The sequence below is a fragment of the Callithrix jacchus genome, chromosome 7 (assembly GCF_049354715.1).
Source record: "Callithrix jacchus isolate 240 chromosome 7, calJac240_pri, whole genome shotgun sequence".
NCBI lineage: Eukaryota > Metazoa > Chordata > Mammalia > Primates > Cebidae > Callithrix > Callithrix jacchus.
Window position 1 is genome coordinate 46,605,447 of NC_133508.1, and position 14,897 is coordinate 46,620,343.

At 39.3% G+C, this 14,897-nt stretch overlaps 1 protein-coding gene and 1 pseudogene across 8 annotated transcripts in view; one reads left to right on the forward strand and one right to left on the reverse strand.

Annotated features, from left to right (window-relative positions):
* RERE (arginine-glutamic acid dipeptide repeats) overlaps positions 1–14,897 on the reverse strand; it is a 466,088-nt gene that overhangs the window by 390,061 nt on the left and 61,130 nt on the right. The gene's annotated exons all lie outside the window — the stretch shown is intronic.
* On the forward strand, positions 844–7,315 carry LOC103794254 (large ribosomal subunit protein uL30 pseudogene; annotated as a pseudogene).

Below are 14,897 nucleotides of genomic sequence, written 5' to 3' on the forward strand. Positions count from 1 at the left end.
TAAATCCTGTCTCTCCCAAAAAATACAAAAAATTAGCCAGGCATGGTGGTGCACACCTATAATCCCAGCTACTCAAGAGCCTGAAGCAGGAGAATCGCTTGAACTTGGGAAGCAGAAGCTGCAGTGAGCCAAGATCGTGCCACTGCACTCCAGCCTGGGTGACGAGAGTGAGACTCCGTCTCAAAAAAGAAAATGTAAACTGCTTCAGTTTCATATGTGAGTAGTAAGGATTTCACACCACACCACTCATAATATTATGAGGGTCATACTAACTGCAGGGAAAATTCCGTTTCACATTTGTTTCTCCACATACACATCCTCTAATACTACAACTCTTCACAAACACTGCATTGGCTGCATTCTTAAACACTCCTACCAGCTAAAACATTCACAGCAATATAACTGATGGGTACATTCTAAATCAAGTAATTCTGATAGAAAAATTATACCATCCAGTGTGCCATGTGACCATTAAAACAATAGGGAACACAGAACTGATCTAAATAGCTCATAATGTGGTCCAGAAGAGATCATCTTCAAATTTTAGTGATAAAATAAGAAAACACAGAAAGAGAGATGTTAATCAGTTAATAGTCAGCTAAAACATGTAAAGTTATACACTGCTGAGTATAACTTTTATATTTATTTTGTGCTGAGACAAAAGAGATAAAATATGTGTTCCCCATTCAAAAAGACTTCTTAACTCTATAAAGACAAAATAAATGGTATGTACAAGATAATGGAGAAAAATGCCCATAGTCTAAAATGGAAAACTTCTAAATCGCCTAAACCCAAGAATACAGAAATCACATGTAAGAAAAATCTGATTTTCCTCTGATATGCATGGCGCTACAGATGCAGTTTATTCTACTTCCAGTCAAGCGGGTCCATGAACAGAAACTCTCAGGTATAAACCACTCCTCCTCACCACTTCACTCCAGGGCATTCTAGTGATGTCCATGGTGATATGGTTTGGCTGGATCCTCATCCAAATCTCATCTTGAATTGTGATCCCCATAATCCCCACATGTCTAGGGAGAGACATGGCAGGAAGTGATTGCATCAGGGGGAGGTTTCCCCCATGCTGTTCTCATAATAGTGAGTGCTCAGGAGATCTGATGGATTTATAAGGGGCTCTTCCCGCTTTGCTCCTCATTCCCTCCTGCTGCCTTGTAAAGAAGGTAGCTGCTTAGCCTTTCACCATGATTGTTAAGTTTCCTGAGGCTCTCAGCTACACAGAACTGGGTCAATTAAACCTCTTTCCTTTATAAATTATCCAGCCTTGGGGATTTCTTTATAGCAATACAAACACAGACTAATATACATGGTTACGTTTCTCCCAACTACTGATACTTGGCATGTCCAGCTATTATAATTTCATTTCTATCTCCCAAATGTTTTCCAATCTGTCCCATTCCATTCCAGACTACCCTCGGACTGGGTTCAGCTGTCATGATCATCTGGATAAACTACTGCAAAAGGAGGTATGATGAGATTATACTCCTGCTTAAAACTTCTACAAGATTCCACTGTTCACTAAATGAAGTCTAAACTCCTTAATACTCTAATACACGGGTTGGACCTCAGGCCTCAGCCCCTTCTCCTCCATGCTCCAACCTCCGTGACTTAGGATACGTACTTTTACACCCCTAATATATATTCCCTTTCTTTTCTGTTTTAAAACCTCTTTCTTAATGGCTGCGAACAGTGGCTTACACCTGTAATACTAGCACTTTGGGAGGCTGTGATAGAACTATGGATCCCTTGAGCCCAGGAATTTAAGACCAGCGTAGGCAACACAGGGAGATCTCATCTTTACAAAAAAATAAAAATTAAAAATTAGCCAAGCATGGTGGCACATGCCTGTGGTCCCAGCTACTCCAGAGGCTGAAGCAGGATCACTTGAACCCAGGAAGTTGAGGTTGCAGTGAGCCATGATCCTGCCACCGCACTGCAGCCTGGGCTACTGAGCAAGAGCCTATCTCAAAACAAAACCAAATAAAATTCCTCTTTTAAAAGGCCCAGTTTAAATCTAACCTCTATGAAAATTTCTTTGATCCTCAAAATCAGAATTATTTGTTGCCTTCAGGGTATTGCCAAAGTACTCTGTTTATATCTCTGATCAAAGAGATTGTATCTATGTTAATGTAAATCATAGTCTGATGATAGCTTTTGTCTGATTAACAAAGCACCCTCCTCACTCACTTTATTCTAGGGAACTAACCACTTCTTATGGGGACCTAATAATCTGTAGTTTGGGTGGATCCAGGGGTGCTCAGCATACTAAATCCTCTTGGCCACCACAACTTGTTCAAGAATGGGCCCAAGTCTCAGGCACAACCACTGAGAATCCTCCCCGTAACTTCTGCTAGAACCAACAGGAAAAAAAGGGGGGGATCCCTTTTTGCTAGATCCCCTAGCAACAGGGATGAAGCCTAGAGCTGCAGGCAGCCATCTTTGCTATAACACGAGGAAAGCCTGACAAACCCATTGAAAAAGCTGAAAATGTTGTAAGTTGAAAATGCATTTAATACATCTAATTTACCAAACATCATAGCTTGGCCTACCCTATGTGATATATGTTCAGAACACTTATATTAATCTGTAATTGGGCAAAATCATCTAACAAAGCCTATTTTATAATAAACTGGAATAGCTCATGCAATCTATTGAATACTGTACAGAAAGTGAAAAACAAAATGGTTGTATGGTACTCAAAGTATGGCTTCTATTGACTGTACCATTTTTACACCATCATAAAGTTAAAAAAAATTGTAAGTCAAACCACTGTAAGTCAGAGATTGTACTGACTAATATGAGCCATGATCGTGGTCTGGCTTACATTATAATTAATTGTACTCAGGGACAAAGAAACAGTTATAAGAAGACACCTAGCAGTAAGAGAAACAAGAAGGCCTGTGTGGCTGCGGCAAGCAAGGTGGGGGTGTGTGTTGTGGGGGATGCGAGAGAGAGGACGAGGGGGTAGGCAGAGGCAGAAGGAGGATGGGGAGGGAGAGACAGAAAAGGAGGTAGGGAGGGAGGTGAGAGAGACAAGGGAGATGGGGGGGGTGAGAGAGAGAGAGAGAGAGAAGACCCCCAAGATGGCATTGTAAAAGAAAGGTCAAGCCATTGCAAAGTCCCAAGCAGAAGAGGGACAGGATCTGACTTAACTTTTAAAAGGATCTTTAGGCTTGCTGTGCTGTGAAACAACTAGCATAGGTGTGGGTATGGGAACAGGAGGTAGGCAGGGAGAACAAGACCTATTAAGAACCTGCTAGGGTAACCAGGCCAGAGGTGATGAAGGCTCAGAATAGATTTTGTTCGATTTTTTTTTTGTAAATGTCCTGACTTTTTTGCTACCAACTACAACTTTGAAAAGACAGATAACCAACATATGGTATTCGTACTTGATTTACTGAGTATCTACTATATTTAAGACACTCTAATTAGGTACAGAACTATCATCCTAAACTTAAAGCCCATATGCAACCAGTGAACTGGAATTATCTAACTAGATAGCTCATATACGTTTTACACCTAAAACCTGATCCTCCCTTACTCGCTAATCTGATTATCTCATTAATATCATTTCCTATCCTAATTGTTACTAAAGATAATAAGAGAGTAGGTATATTTGTTAATAATTTTCTTTTTTTTTTCCAGATGGATTTTCTCTCTGTCGCCCAGGCTGAAGTGCAATGGTGCAATCTTGGCTCACTGCAACCTCCGTCTCCCAGCTTCAAGCAATTCTCATGCCTCAGCCTCCCAAGTAGCTAGGACTACAGCCGTGTGCCACCACACTCGGCTAATTTTTGTATTTTTTTAGTAGAGATGGGGTTTCACCATGTTGGCTAGGCTGGTCTTGAACTCCTGACCTCAAGTGATCTACCTGCCTCAGCCTCCCAAAGTGCTGGGATTATAAGCATGAGCCACCATGCCTGGCCATAACTTCCTATATTACTAAAGTAGTTGTATACAACTACATCTAATTTCATCGGAAGTTCAAGACAATTCTGAGAGAGAAGCACCCTTATTTACCTCTACCATTTTACAGGTAATGAAACTAAGCTGAGAAAAATGAAGTAACTTGCCAAAAGTTATTATGCTGTTAAATAGTGGAGCTGAGACTCAAATGTGGGCTAACTCATCCACAGTCACTTAAGTCAGAAACCTGGGAATTACCTTAGACTCTTCCCTCCGCCCAATGCCAGATGCCCTCTCTCAATCACTCTCACACCATCACGACCTTAGTTCAGAGGTTCCCCATCTCTAAACTCAGTTACCACAACAGTCTCAGAGGTTACATTGCTATATCTTGTACAGCTCTCCCCTTCCATTCATTCTCCATACTATCATCAGATACAGTCTTCAGTTCCAAACACAAGCTTTGTGTTCCAACATAAGTATACAGTTAAGAATCCTACAGATTATGGAAACAGAGCCAAAAGTGTCAGAGCTTTCTTCATCAATATGCATGCATTAATTCCAGCACCAGCAACTTACCAAGCAATTTTTGGTAGCAACCCAACTTCAAGATTCACATTAATATTGTCAAGAATGAAAAATCTGGCGATTGCTCAGTTTCTCCTTTTGTCTTTCTTCCCAACCCCAAAGGTGTGGACTTTAAGCATTTCAAGGACCTCATCAGACCTAGTCCCACCTTACTAAATTACTCCTTTCTTTTCTTATCCAATCATAACCGCCATTCCTAGAAAGCCCAAATAGGTCTTGAGTATTTCAAAATGAGGTATCAGAACATATATAAAGAGGAGCTAATTAAATAAGTGGGTCTCTATTCTGGCACTTCACAGGCATGAGGGACAGTGATGACGGTACTAATAAAGGCTAACATTTGTCAAGATCTCAGTAAGCTGTGTGCCAGGTACTGCTTTACTTGCATTACAAGTATTTAATTATCTGTTCTTTTAATCATCAAAACCACTCCATGAAGTGGGTATAATTACTATTATTATCACAATTTTTGGATAAGGAATAGAAAAGCTGAAGGAGTTAAGTAACATGTCCAAGGTCACCCAATCAGTAAGCAGTGTCAGCGCTCCTAACCATCTCATAACTAACAACTTCCTATAATGGTAGACTCCAATAGAGATATGTGAAGGAGACCACTGTGAGCTTATTCATTCATTTTTAAAATGTTTCTTGAGAGTTTATTATATTCTGAGAATTATTCCTGCCACTGGGAATTTAATTGTAGATAATGCTTTTATGGAACTCACAAGAAAGGCATCAAATAATACATAAGTAAAAATGAAAAAACAACACAGCTTTGCTCTGAAAAAAAATAAAACAGGGTAAGGTGATGTAGAGTAATGTGCTACTTTAGACTGGAAGCCAGGGAGAACCTCCCTAAGGAATAATGTTGAAATGAGATCTAAATTACAAGACGAAGCAAATGAAAAAAAATCTGATGGAACAGCATTAAGGCCATTATGATAAATGCAATAAACCTAGGTGAGAGTTATCTTGCCAGTTCTTACAACAACAGAAAGGACAGGAGACCAATGTGACTGATGCTAAGGGAGCAAGTGAGGGTGGTCAGAGTTACATCAGAGCCTCAGAAGTTGTCAGCCATGCTGGCATACAACCATAGCAGGGGAAAAAGCTATTATTTTATTCCCAGTGGAATGAGAATCTGAAGGGTTTTAAGTAAGAGAATGAGGTGATCTGTGTTTCTGAAAAAGCAATCCCACTCCTCCAACTCTGTGTAAAGAATGAACTACAGGCTAGGCACAGTGGCTCATGCCTGTAATCCCATCACTTTGGAAGGCCGAGAAAGATGGGTCACTTGAAGCCAGAAGTTGAAGTCCAAGCTGGCCAACACAGCGAAACCTCGTCTTTATTAAAAATATTTTTAAAATTCCGGCTTGGTGCAGTAGCTCACACCTATAACACAAGCACTTTGGGAGGCCGAGGTCGACAGATCACCTAAGGTTGGGAGTTGGAGACCAGCATGACCAACATGGAGAAACCCCATCTCTACTAAAAATACAAAATTAGCCAGGCATGATGCTGCATGCCTGTAATCCTAGCTACTCCGGAGGCTGAGACAGGAGAATCACTTGAACCCAGGATTAAGAGGTTGTGGTGAGCCAAGATTGCGCCACTGCACTTTCCTGGGCAACAAGAGTAAAACTCCATCTCAAAAAAAAAAAATTACAAAAATTACCCAGGTGTGGTGGCGGGCACCTACTTGGGAGGCTGAGGTATGAGAATCGCTTGAACCCAAGAGGCTGAGGTTACAGTGAGCCAAGATTATGACACTGTACTCCAGCCTGAGTGACAGAGCAAAACTCTGCCAAAAAAAAAAAAGAATGGATTATAGAATGATAAAAGTGAAAGACGGGACAGGAATTAGGAGGCTGTTAGTTCTAGGACCATGCCTGGCACATAGTAGTCAATGTGTTGAATAAATAAATGCTGCAATAGTCAAGGTAAGAGAAGATGAGGGCTAAGACTTGGGTGGTAAAGTGCTACATGTAGAAAACATTCTGCCTCGTTCAACATCTGTGAGTGTCACAAACCCAGTAGTCTTTTAATAACCAGTAGCCTCTTTTTCCAGCTGGAACCACGGAGGGTGATGAAGAGAAGAAGAAGGTTCCTGCTGTGCCAGAAACCCTTAAGAAAAAGTGAAGGAGAGAGCTGAAGATCAACTGCCTGAGAAAGAAGTTTGCCTAAAACATGCTTTGAAAGGCAAGAAGGAAGCTTATCTATGAAAAAGTGAAGCCCTATCACAAACAACATAGGCAGATGTACAGAACTGAAATTCGAATGGCGAGGATGGAAAGAAAAGCTGGCAACTTCTATGTACCTGCGGAACCCAAATTGGCCTTTGTCATCAGGATCAGTGGTATCAATGGCGTGAGCCCAAAGGCCAGAAAGGTGTTGCGGCTTCTTTGCTTTCGTCAAATCTTCAATGGAACCTTTGTGAAGCTCAGCAAGGCTTTAGTTAACATGCTGAGGATTGTAGAACCATATATTGCATGGGGGACCCAAATCTGAAGTCAGTAAATGAACTAATCTACAAGTGTGGTTATGGCAAAATCAGTAAGAAGCAAATTGCTTTGACAGATAACGCTTTGATTGCTTGACCTCTTGGTAAATTTGCACGGAGGATCTGATTCATGGGATCTACACTGTTGGAAAATGCTTCAAAGAAGCAAGTAACTTCTGTGGTCCTTCAAATTATCTTCCCCACAAGGTGGAATGAAGAAAAAGACCCATTCATTTTGTAGAAGGTGGAGATGCTGGCAACAGGGAGGATCAGATCAACAGGCTTCTTAGAAGAATGAACTGAGGTGTCTACCATGATTATTTTTCTAAGCTGGTTGGTTAATAAACAGTATCTGCTCTCAAACTGGGTGTGGGGGGGGAGGAGAAAAAACGGTAGCATTTTTTTCTGAGTAGCATCCAGGTTCTTACAGCAACCTCTTACTTGTTCAGGTTGTTGGTAAGGGCTTGACTCTGGAATGGAACTTCCCAGATCTGATCTTGATTCCATCCTTTACCAGCAAGTTACCTACCCTTTCAGTGCTGCCTCATCACCATCATTAATATCACTGCAACCACCGGTGTCAGCAGCAGCTACAGCAGCACAGTAGTCCTAGCCACTGATGCTGTGCACTATGACTCCCCCTCCTTACCTGTCAGCCTTTTCAACATTCTGTTACTGCCATCTTCCCTTTCCTCTATTAAATGCTACTGACACCTCCAAAACAAACCTACTAATTGTGAGCAATCAACCAGCGTAGATTTAGTTTGTACCACTCTCAACTGCACCACTCTGCAAAGGACCTAACCAAAGCAGCTCATTCTTATACACACTACCATGTGTTTAGCATTAATACTTAATATTTGGTAACTTTTCTGCAGCAGTTGACTGATAAAGATCAGTTTATCAATGCCTATAATGTATTGTCAGGGAAGGTACAGTGTTGAATTTTCTCCAGAATAATATCAAGATTTTTTTTTTTTTTAACTTTCCATGATAACCAACTCCAGTCCCTTTCAGAACTACTAAATACTCCAACATTCCAGTTAAACTCACATGGTGGCTCACACCTGTAATCCCAACACTTTGGGGGCCAAAGGAGGAGGATCACTTGAGGCCAGCCTGGGCAATACAACAAGACCCCATCTCTTCAAAAACATCGTTTTTAAAAATTAACTCCAGAGCCATAAAAGGGAATGAAATCATGTCCTTTGCAGCAACATGAATGGAGCTAGAAGCCATTATCCTAAGTGAACGAACTCAGAAACAGAAAACCAAATACCCCACATTCTCACGTATAAGTGATAACTAAACAATGAATACATATGGACATAAAGATGGAAATAATAGACACTGAGGACTCCAAAAGAGGGTAGGTAGAGAGGAAGGAGGGAGTTGAAAAATTATTCCTAATGGTACAATGTTCGCAATTTAGGTAACAGGCATTCTAGAAGCCCAATCTCCACTAATATACACTATACCCATGTAGCACGCACATGTAGTCCCTGAATCTAAAGTAAAATAAAAATTTAAAAATACAAATTAAAAATAAATTTATTAAATAAACTCTAAAACATTTTATCATCTGTGCCTTTAAAATATCTACTCCCAAAATAAGACTTCCCTCAAGGTTGCTGTAGTCATCGAGGAAGGGTCAAGGGTCATGATCCCTGGCATCAGGCTCTGCCTCTGATTAAGGCAATTTTGTATTTTGCCACAACTTCTTAATTTTATCTACCAAATATAATTATACTCTTGCCACCGACTAGCCCATATTGAATATCACAGATTTGTACAACATCAGTAGTCTTTTTAAAACAGGAAATAGAACAAATATGTACTTTACTGCAGGAATCACATTATTTCTCTGTATCAAACCCTGTAAGTCACTACAAACAAACACTGTTGTTAGGCACAAAATTTTAGGACACTGTTTTCCTGTCATATGACAGCTGAAGTTATGCAGGTACCAAACTGACAGTAAATATATTAAGTATTCCTTTTAATAAACTGCCAGGAAAAGGAGTAGAGAAATGCTTGAAGCAGAGGACATAGTGATGGGCTCAGAACCCTCCAGGTTTCACACAGCAGCTCGCTCTAGCACACAGATCAGTATAACTGCAGCAACAAGGACCCTTCAAAGTCAGTCACGCCAGGGAATTCCCTGGGAGGACTGGATTCTGTGGACATCTTCCATAATGCTCAAAAGCTACACACAGTAGATAGGAAGAAAAAACACTAAGAAAATGCCATAGCAATTACCAACAAAGGTTTCACATTGAAAAGATACTTTCCCTGAAAAAGCGAGTAATAATTTTTTCCTAAATTAATTTAAATACCTCTATTAATACATATATTAATCAGAACTGTTTAGCCTTTTCAGTCCCTACTACATGTACAATATAATGAAGCAAAAAATATATTAAAATCCTTGACTCTTTTTCACAAAGGCATCTCCCCCTCTGCTGCTCAGGCTGGAGTGGAGTGGCATGATCTCAGCACACTGCTGCCCCCATCTTCTGGGTTCAAGCAACTCTCCAGCCTCAGCCTCCTGCGTAGCTAGGATTACAGGCGCCCACCACCATGCTTGGCTAATTTTTGCATTTTTAGTAGGCACGGGGTTTCGCCATGTTGGCCAGACTGGTCTCAAAATCTGGACCTCAAGCGATCCACCTGCCTTGGGCCTCCCAAAATACTGGGATTACAGGCATGAGTCACCAAACCAGGCCAAATCCTTTGACTCTTAAGACTATATATAAAAAGACCTTTCTAGGCCAGGCACGGTGGCTCACACTTGTAATCCCAGCTCTTTGGGAGGCCAAGGCAGGCAGATCACCTGAGCTCGGGAGTTCTAGATGAGCCTGGGTAACATGGTGAAACCCCATCTCAACTAAGAATTTAAAAATTATCCAGGCGTGGTGGTAGGCACCTGTTGTTCCAGCTACTACTCAGGAGGCTGAGACACAAGAATAGCTTGGTCCCATGAGGCAAAGGTTTCAGTGAGCTGAAATCATACCACTGGACTCCAGCCTGGGCAACAGAGCAAGGCTGTCTAGCTAAAATAAAATTGGCAAAGGATCTGCAAACTGTATTGTAGAAAAGAAACATTTAATTTTATTTTTTAGGTAATATTTTTTTGAGATGGAATCTTGCTCTGTTGCCGTCTGGAGTACAGTGGTGCAAACTCAGCTTACTACAATCTCTAGCCCCCAGGTTCAAGCGATTCTCTTGCCTTAGCTTCCCAAGGAGCTGGGATTACAGGTGCACACCACGACACCCAGCTAATTTCTGTATTTTTAGTAGAGATGGGGTTTCACCATTTTGGCCAGGCTGGTTTTGAACGTCTGGCCTTGGGTGATCTGCCCCCCTCGGCCTACCAAAGTGCTGGAATTACAGGTGTGAGCTACCACGCCTGGCCATTTTATAGATAATTTCTCCTGTGTGCCTCTTTTACAGTGTCCACTAAGGTTTGCAAAAGAAATGCTACAAATCCTCCACGCTTTCAGAATTAGTGGCTATATTAACAGGAAGAGCATCAGAGATACGCCAAAGAAAAATCTGAATAAATGCTTGAGAACTATGAACAATTAAGATTTTAAAGTCTCATTTAATTTGTACGAGTTTTTTAAAATATCATCTTTATTTTTAAAAAAGAAGTCACAAATTATTAGCTCTGATTTTTAACAGACTAAGAGCTTAAAGTTTTCTTAATATATCCCCTTTTATAACTAATTACAGCAATTTTTAAGTATCCAGACATATTTTACCAAACTTTCTGATAAAAAGTTGTTCTTTCACTTGTATGGAATATTGGGGAAATGCCTGATATTTTAAGATTTCTGCAAAGACATATTTTAAATACTGTTCAGCTGGAGACTGAAAAAGCTGACGCTATCACTACCTGAAAACCGCTTTTAATATTCTGAAACACCTTCTCTAGAAATGATTTGAAATATATATTTCTACATGTAAAATCCATCTCTATTTCTTCTATTCTCTCTAAAATTAATCTCCACTATTTATCAGCTACAGAAAGTCCCTGGGTTAATAAAATTTTCAATCATGCTTTGTCTTTCATAGGTTCAAACTACTCTAATAGTGAACATAACATTTCAAAAGCAATTATCAACCTTAACTATCTATCTACAATATGAAACATCGGAGCACAGTTCCCAAAACAGGTGGAGTTCTATTGTCCATCATGACACTCGCTCAATAACTCTAAAACATACTTATTCAAGCAGCCCCTGTTTACAAACATCCAGCAACTGCCAGCCCTGCTACTGGAAAAAACACTTAGGACATGCCAGGGATTATGCCAAGCATTTTGTATCTAGTCTCTCATTTGCTCCTTACTACACCCTATATGTGTAGTATCTCCAAATAAATAGCAATCTATAGTAACAAAGGCAATATTCTTACATGAAACAAGTTCTTAATACCTGGCACCTATGGGAAAACCTCTCTGATGGAAGAATTTAAGAAGAGGTTGAAAGGGAACAAACTCAATTTCTTTTAGAGTTCCTAAACTATACCAAAGTCAAACTTGTTCTACCTGCACTAACAGGTGAAAGAACATGCAGAACATACATGGATTATTATTCTGAAAAGTCCAAAATACTGTGCTTATTCCTATAGCAACTAGTAGGCTACAGAGACCCAGTATTAGTTCCATACATAGACCTCATCAGAGAAGCCCTTCCTTTGCAGTTTTATATTCTTTTTTATATCAACTCTTTAGCTCAGAATCCCTTTCACTTGAAAAAAAAAAGGACTTACATTATCATCATCTAGTCAGATGCAAGACACTAAAGAGACAACAAAGTAAATATGGAAAAAGACTTGATTTCAATAAGTCAAAATAGAATTTTCAGCACTTGACAGTATTATGGGAACATTCCCCAAATATCTGTTTTAAGATTGAAAGGAAAAAGGATCAATTCAATATAATAATAGTTAAAACTTAACACAGCTCTTTTTTTTTTTTTTTTTTTTTTTTGCCCAGGAGTGTAGTGCAATGGCTGATCTAGGCTCACCACAACCTCTGCATCCCAGGTTCAAGCAATTCTCCTGCCTCAGCCTCCTGAGTAGCTGGGATTACAGGCATGTTTTGCAACACCCAGCTAATTTTGTATTTTTAGTAGAGATGGAATTTCTCCGTGTTGGTCAGCCTGGTCTCCAACTCCCAAGCTCAGGTGATCCACCTGCCTTGGCCTCCCAAAGTGCTGGGATTACAGGCATGAGCCACCAAGCCCAGTTTGTTGTTTTCTTTTTTCTTTCTTTTTTTTTTTTTTTTTGAGTCTCGTTCTGTTGCCCAGATTGGGGTGCAATAGTGTGATCTTGGCTCACAACAACCTCTGCCTCCCAGGTTCAAGTGATTCTCCTGCATCAGCTGCCCAAGTAGCTGGGATCACAGGCACACCATGCCCAGATAATTTCTGTATTTTTAGTAGAGATGGGGTTTCACCATGTTGGCCAGGCTGGTCTTGTGATCTGCCTGCCTCGGCCTCCCAAAGTGCTGGGATTACAGGCATGAGCCACTGCTCCCAGCCAACACAGCTCTTAATGTATGTGACAGACACTAATCTAGAATAACCCATTTAACCTTCACAACAGCCATTCAAGGGCCACTATTATTAGCCCCACTTTACAGACAGCAAAAAGATATGAAGGCTAAGTAACCTGCCTATGCACCACACAGTGAAGTGGTAGAGAAAAGATTTGCCTTGTGCAACTGTTTTCTTATACACTACATGCTGCTACTCTTCAAACAGAGGGGGGGGAAAATCACTGTCACCCAGAAAACTGTCATATGATGATGAATTTTGACTTTGCTTTTTCTTTTTTTTTTTTTAAAGACGGGGTTTCACCATGTTGTTCAGGCTGGTCTTGAACTCCCAACCTCAGGTGATTTGCCCGCCTTGGCCTCCAAAGTGCTTAGATTGCAGGCATGAGCCACCATGCCTGGTTGCATTTTATTTCTAATCCTTCAATGTAAAAAAAAACACTTTCTCTGCAGTTTCATATTCTTGTACTAAAGCATAGCTTAATAACATTTTCATATCAGAAAAGGGAAAAACACATCTAGTAGTTATAAGAGATACAGCAGGCATTAAACTGCATTATTCCTATAATCCAATCCAAAGAGAAATTCAGGTTCAGAAAAGAGCCTATCAAAATAATAAACAACAGCAAAGTCATAATTCATAAAAGTCTAAGTTTTATCTTAATCTTTATCTCATTGAGGGACATATTTTAAAAGAACACTGACAAACTGAGAGATAATGTAACTTGTCCTCAGCACAAGCTGTAGTTTGTGAAGCAAGGTTTCTTAAAACCTAGTGAGTCCCTCTGCCTATACTATAGTAGATGTTTCAAGAAATGAAGTTATTTCCTTTGAAGGAAACTGATATGATCAAAAGAAGTAAAGGAAACTTACCAGAGATAGTTTGTGTTGGAAATAATTTGAAGTGCCAAATGTTAAACCATTTCATAATTTTTAAATTTTCTTAACAGATTACATTATGAAGAATTTTCCAGAAATATTTTAATCAAAGTCCTATTTAAATAAACTTTTGATTAGACATTATTAAATTGTATAGCGTTTTAAAACAATAATAATAATAATCTGTCCTGAGCTATTAGAAAGAAATGTATAGCATGTTATTTTAATAGGCCTAAATGAGGAAGGATCAATATTATTTTAATTTTTAAAGGTCTGTTTATGAAATGCAATCATCCTTCATTAAAAATGCAAGCCGTGCTTCAGCAAGAGGTTAGCGTAAATGATTCATACAGAGATCTCTCTCCAGTATAATCTTCCTCTCCTGGGAGTTTCCTTCAGATGTTTCATCAAACCACTCAAGCTATTATTAAAAATGCTTCCGTGAGATAAAAGGAGAGAATAAACAATATAAACACATTTCCCCATTCCTGTTCACCAATGCCTCTTCCATCTGAGTGATGTATACCTTTATCAGTCAAAGGTAAAATTAATTTCTTATATTCCACACATTTTTGCAATTGTTTCTTTTCATAAGCATTTTAAGTTAACATCATTTTATACTATTCAAAATAAGGGTTTCAGATTTTTAAGATAGACTTTTATTCATCTACCTATTTTAATATTTCAGTGTGAGTGTTGTCTTTCATTGAAATTAAAATAAGTCGGCCTTCTAGTTGATGGATTTTAAAAGATTTTGAAACGTCAACTCATCAAAGTCAAGGCACTCCAAATTTAAATTCAATTCTCTTCTATTTAAAAATGCTAATGAAAATGGCTGTTTCAACGCAGCAGCATCTGGCTCATTATAACACTCAGTTTTAACTAATAAATCCTTAATTATTAAATTCTGGTGTTCAATTTCTTTTGAATAAATAAGCCAAACACATACTGCTACAATTATAAATACCTGAGATAAATTACTTACATCATGAAAAAGCATTCCTCTTTATTCTCTGGCTATTAAATAAGACCCAAAGTATATAAGGGACACACATTTGAAAGACCCAGCATTAAACATTTGGGCTCCACTCTATGTAGGTCCCACATTCACAGGCTGGCAAATCTTTAACTCTACTGAGTCCTCATGCATAATGCACAGAGCAATTTGTTTGTGCAAATGGGCCAGTTTTTTCCCATGCTTTTTCAGAATAAATGTGTCAAAACTGAATGTAATCGCATATCCCTAATTCTAGCTTTACAAAGCTTCCCTACCTTCACCCAACTTGATGTTTTTATTAAGGAGTTACTGAATATATTTAATCAAGGTATTACTGCACATCACGATGTCTCATAAAGGTTGAAATCCCTGAGAGAATATGTTTCGTTTTAACCCCTAATACATGTTAGAGAGTTTTTCATTTTTTTTCTCCCACTCCCAATTCC